This window comes from Melospiza melodia, chromosome 9, assembly GCF_035770615.1.
Source record: "Melospiza melodia melodia isolate bMelMel2 chromosome 9, bMelMel2.pri, whole genome shotgun sequence".
NCBI lineage: Eukaryota > Metazoa > Chordata > Aves > Passeriformes > Passerellidae > Melospiza > Melospiza melodia.
Window position 1 is genome coordinate 27,824,479 of NC_086202.1, and position 5,808 is coordinate 27,830,286.

General features: G+C 42.9%; 1 long non-coding RNA gene across 1 annotated transcript; it reads left to right on the forward strand.

Moving 5' to 3' along the window:
* The first annotated feature begins 1,623 nt into the window (after positions 1 to 1,623).
* LOC134422265 (uncharacterized) lies at positions 1,624 to 3,561 on the forward strand. The gene is made up of 3 exons (XR_010028765.1): positions 1,624 to 1,667; positions 3,162 to 3,217; positions 3,505 to 3,561. It is a non-coding gene; the product is annotated as an uncharacterized LOC134422265 (long non-coding RNA).
* The last annotated feature ends 2,247 nt before the right edge of the window (positions 3,562 to 5,808 follow it).

Genomic DNA, 5,808 nt, shown 5'->3' on the forward strand with positions numbered 1-5,808 from the left:
AGAGCTACAAGAAACAGCTGTACATGAGCACAACACCAGACAGTTTCTGTCTGAGTGTGCTCCAGGTTCCCATTGTGGCCCAGCCCCTGTTGTGCCATTTCTCTTGTGCAGAGCCCCTCCAGCACTGGGTCAAGTGCTGGGCAGCACAAAGCAAAGAGGAGCTGCCCAGTGCTGTGTCCCCACTGCTCCAGGGAATGCCCAGCTCTGCTGGAATAACTCATCTGCATGCTGGGGAAAACTGGCTTGCTGCACTCGGCAAGGGATGCTAACTGTTCTGAGGAGAAAAGGATTGGACCCAGAGATACAAATATTCTAATTTTTTTTAACATCTTCTCTTGGAGAACTGTCCCTGTGCCAGGAACTTTACTGGCACAAGAGCTTGGCACAGTGTTTTTGTCCCTAGGCCACTGTACTCATTTGTGCTAATTATAAGGTCAAGGTGGGTTTTCTTTTTCCTCTCCCCTAGTGGATTGCATATTCCACATTGAGATGTTCAACCTAGATTAAAAAATAAATAGATACATAACCTTTAGGCACGTCATTTCCCTTAGACTGCACAGAAGGAACTCCACAAATATTCTCTGTTGTTTCACAGATCACACACACGGGGCAGGAATTAAGTTTCAGTCATTCTGGCTTTTGGATGGATGCTGTTGGTGAAGCAACTGTGGCTACTTTTCAAGGAACATACAGACAGCCTATTCAAAAAGGTGATTACTGAAATGCTGGGGTCCTCAATACCAGAGCTAACTGAAAATCAACAATATTTAGGAGAGAATGTCCATGACATGGAAAAAGCTTGTGTAAGTTCTTCTGTAAATTTTCCAAGAAGGGTGTCTGCAACATTTTAGGTGACACACTAATTATGCCATTTTTAATTCATAGGAAATAAAATGTGGAAAGGACACCTTTGTTATGAGGGGGAAAAAATGCAAACAAAACTCCCTTCACATTTTCTGGTACAAGGTAGTTCCAAAAGGAAATTTCTCAGAAGACTTTAGTTCAGTGGAAAGTTCTTCCTCAGATTTTGTCAATGCCTCCGGCCAAGTCATGTCATTTCTCCATCTCAGCAGCATATTTGAAGGTAGATAGGATAATGATTTGTAATTCATTTTTCTTTGAGTGTTGGCTACAGAGACAAGATATTTTGGATGGGCATTCTCTTGCTATTTTCTGCAGGGCACATTGAGTTATCACCTATCCTTCACAGTTTCTAGGGATTGTCCTACTACTACCAATGATAAATTAGAATAATTCACATGAACTGAACATTTTCCCACAAGTATACTTGTGACTCTCTGAAACTATAAGCACAAAATTATAGAAGCACATCTCTATAAGGATTAGTTGCTTGCTCTTTAAATTGAATCAGTGTGTTTCCATAGTACCCTTGATCATGTTCTGATACTTGTATTTGAAAATTTACAAGGAGAATAAGTGAATAAATTGTATTTCAAAGTGTATAAAACCCAATAACTTGGAATTTTAAACAACAGACAGCCTTCAGGGACAGAAGTAATAATTCAGTTTCTTGGTTACATCACCCAGGCTCTGTGCCTTATGTATAAACGTATTTATTTGTTCAGCTTGCTGGCTGCCAGATGATCTCCAGGATGGATGGTTTGTCATGGCTGACTGAGCAGGGCAGACCTGCACATATGCTAAAGGTAGCCCTTCTAAAGCATCTTTACTTTCTACAAAGGCTAATAAGTATTTAATGTACCTTATCATTCTGAAACAGGACATGTTATTTGTGCTGTGTCTATGGAATCAGCGTGGTTACCGAGGTGGCCCATGGAATGAGCTTCCCCCAGGAATGTCACATCTCGGTCTCCAGTCTCATATTGCAGCTCAAGAACTGCAGCTTTCAGTCTAAGCTGGGTTTTTGCCTCTCTGGGTGGACAGGGCAGGGTCACTCTGTGAATGGCACAGCTGCACTTGGGGTGCTTTGTGCTTTAAAGCACTCCAGGACTGTTTAAAGGGACTCTGAGTACCAGGCTGGACATAGTGCAATACCCAAAACCTTTTCTTTATAAATATCACATCAATGGTTTGTTCAAAATCCCTCTGTTCTTGGCAGCACCAAGAGACTCAGTGGAAGGAGCTTTGTCCTGGGGAGATGCTTGTCAGGGTGCTCAGGGACCCTTGGAGTGAAGCTGTTCACTCTCACCCCGAGCAGACACAAGCCTGAACGTTCAGCTGCACCTGGAATTTGTTCCCCTTTTGGGTAGGGAACAGATTTCACTCTCTTGAGGGCCAAAGGGGCTGGCAGAGAGGACATTTTGCTGTCATGCCAGACGCCCACAGAATACAGGACACAGGAATAACCTAACTCAGATACTATTAATTCTCACTGCAGGAAGGACTGGGTTGGGGTTGACAGATGAAGTAGAATGCCTTTGGATCCTGCATACCTGGAGCTGCACATCAAGGGTTTCTGTAGGAAATGGGGAACACAATGAACTGGATGCTTGATTCAGATGAAAAGCTGAAAAGTGTTTCTTAAGCATAAAAGAAAGCATGCTTGGCTTCTCTGAGAGCTGGGCATTCTCAACTTCCTGTTAGCACAAAGCGTGGCAAAAACTGAAAATACAGTGTGGAAAGTGCTGCTGCAGTCACAAGAGTCTAAGAACATTAGTGATGGAAGGTTCATAAGTGGAGGCAATGTTTGGCATTATGGAGATTTATAAATGCTTCCAGTGCCAGCAAACTGCAGTTAGGTAAAAATGAGATGGGTTTGCAGAGCATCCAGAAAGCTTTTGTTCAGCCACAATTTCCCTGGGGTGGTGAGGCCATCCCAGGCTGCAGAGGGGAGGCAGTGCACACTCCATGGGTGGTGTGGTCACTGATGGAGCTGAGCAGGCTGGACAGGGATGCTCTGCTCCCCTCCCTCCTCCTCCTCCCTTGGTAGCTGCAGCCATGGTCCCTCTCACACCCCTCAAACTTCCCCTGCATGCAGCCTAAGCAGGTTTGTCAAATGACAGCTTATCTATGCCATCCTTGTGATTTCTTTCAGCCTGGTTTTAAAAATAGTTTCTGAGCAATTATGTGTGGCATAAGAATAAACCTGCATGCTGGTGCATCTTTCCTGTCACCGCAAAATAACAGCACTACAGTTTCTACATTTCAGTCTTGTCTTTTTTTTTTTTTTTTCTGCAAAGATCAACAGCTTCTGCAGCAAAAGGACACAGTATAATCAGGAAATCATCAGCCTGAAGTAAGTATAAAACTTGCAAAATTATGCACTCTGTGAAGAAACCTGCTGCTTTTTTTAGCATCCAAGCACACATACTGCAAAACTAAATCCTCCTATAAAATAAGTCAACACAATTCTCTTCATACCACCAGGGCTCCACTTACTAATGAGAACAATATATAAATTTTTTTACTTTCCCCTGAAATTAAATACTTTGCATATTTCTGATCATCTAGCATTGGTGGGGCTGCTTTTAGAGCTTCTTTATTTCACCTTGTTCATAGAACCCTTGCTAAATCTGTTTCCAGGCATTTGCACCACCAAGGTGAGCCCCTGACATGTTCTGCCTTCCTGAAGTATGTCCATACTTCAAATCTGAGGAATTATAATTTGTGCAGAAGCCAGCATCTCCTGCACACTGCCTGGTCACACCAAATAAAGCCAGAGAAAACTCACTCATGTCCTTCTCCATCCATTGAAATGCTATTGAAATGCTAAAAAGATAGCTGTTGGTTTTCCTGAGGATGTCTACAGGCAATTGTTTTCCAAATTGGGAGCTCTGCCTGCTCCTCATGCCTCCAAATACTGTTGTACACCTCTCCCAGAGAAGTGATTGCCACTGCCTGCAGCTACCCTGGACTGTTCCAGAGCTTGCTGAAAAGGTTTTCCTTCTGAAACTGGGCACCCTCCATTTGCAGTGGGTTTGGTAGCCCAAAACCATGTGAGGTGTGCACTGATGGCAGCTCATGGAGCTGCAGCATCACTAAATGCTGTCCAGTAGCGACCACTGGATTTATTCCAGAAAAGGAAAACCCAAAACCTGGACCTCAACCATTTTGCCAGTATTTTTCCAGAGTATTCCCTGTATCCCACAGAGCCATGTTTAGGTTGATGAGATTTCAGTGTGTTACTGAAACATCTCTCAGACAGTGAGTGTGAACTGCTTGAACCACTGTGCCCAAAGCCTGCACAGGCAGCTGCAGGCACATCCAACAAGAAAGCTGACAGAATTTTTGGCAGGTATTTCTGCATGGCTCACCATGCACGGTGAAGAAGTCAAAAGGGAATGACTTGGAATGACCCCTGAAAGACAGAGGGACAGTGGCCAAACAACAGCAGCAAAACAAAGCTTTGTGCCAGTGACAAAGGCATCATTAATATGAAGGGTCTTTGACAGGCTCTATGGCATGCTGATTCATCATTAGCAGGATTTTTTTCTGGCTTCCTTTAGAGTGATATGTCCAATAAAACCACAGAATGACCAGGGATAACCATGAAAAATAGCACTAAGGAAAAACCCTTCTGGGGTGTAAGAGCAAAAGTCCTTTTTCTTGTAGCTCAATCATTGTCTAGTTTTTGAAAGCCTTGCAACACTAAAAATTATGACAAATAATAAATAAAAATAATAAGCAATAAAATCCCTTTAAGTTGTCAATTAAATAAAGAGATAAAGCTACTGCAGCCTATGAGCTCACCACTGCTGAGTGTGTGCTGCTTGAGCAGAAGGGGTGGTGGTGTTTGTGAAGGCGACAAGAGCAATAATAAATGCAGAGTGGTCCAAGAAGACACACAATTATAAACACTTCCTGCAGAGCACATCAGGTCTGCAGGTTCATAAATGGTTTTTAGAGTCCATATTTTAATCACTCATCTTGAAACAGTCTGGGAAAAAAAAAAAAAAAAAAAAAAAAAAAAAAAAAAAAAAAAAAAAACAAAACACATATCCAAAGTCAGGAGGAAAATATTTTTTTGTTTAATGGGAGGGACAATTTTGTGACCTTGCACCTCTCAGAGCCATTGTCTGTTCTTGTGCGCTGATGCTGGTCATGGGCCTGACACCAGGAGAGAGAGGCCAAGCAGGGAGATGCATCAGGAGGTTTGTGGGGCCAGACCCTCAGCTGGTGTGAGCAGTGACCTGACATTGACTGCACGTGGCATGACAGGAGCTGCTCTCACCAGCTGTTGGCATCAAGCTACTATTTTATAAACTTCAGCTGCTCCCAAGGAGCTTTTTACAGAACAACAGAGGATTGCTCATTCTCAGACACTGAGGAAGCAAAAGGAAAGAGGAAGAAAACCAACTTCTAACTGTCCCAAAGAGCCAGAACAGAAACAATCCTCCCCATGTCTGCAACATCTGGAAGGGCTGATTGTAACTGCAGATCCCAATTACTATGACAACAACACAGCAACATTGATAGCTCTTTAAAAACAAACTGAGATGAAGCAGTGCTATTGATCACTGTTATTAGCAGATTGGGTCAGCATAATTTAAACCTTTCCATTAAGGCACAAAGATGGGTTTTCAAGTTAGGGCATTGGTGCAATTATTGAGCTGAGTAGGAGGTAGAAATGTAATTATGTAAACTAACTGAATTAAGAGGATTGCACAGTTCATTACGGTCCATTTTTTCTGGTCAACATTTTGGATCACCAGCTGCTATAGAATTTAATTTCCATTAAAAAGCATTAATTGCACCTCTTGTGTGAAAGCAGAGCAGTTGTGTTCGTTGAGCTGCTCTAATGCAGGTGTGGAAACAGCTTCTGCTCCACACCAGCCAGCCCCAATTCCCTCATCACACCTTTGGTGGGACAGCAGACCTCTGCCAACT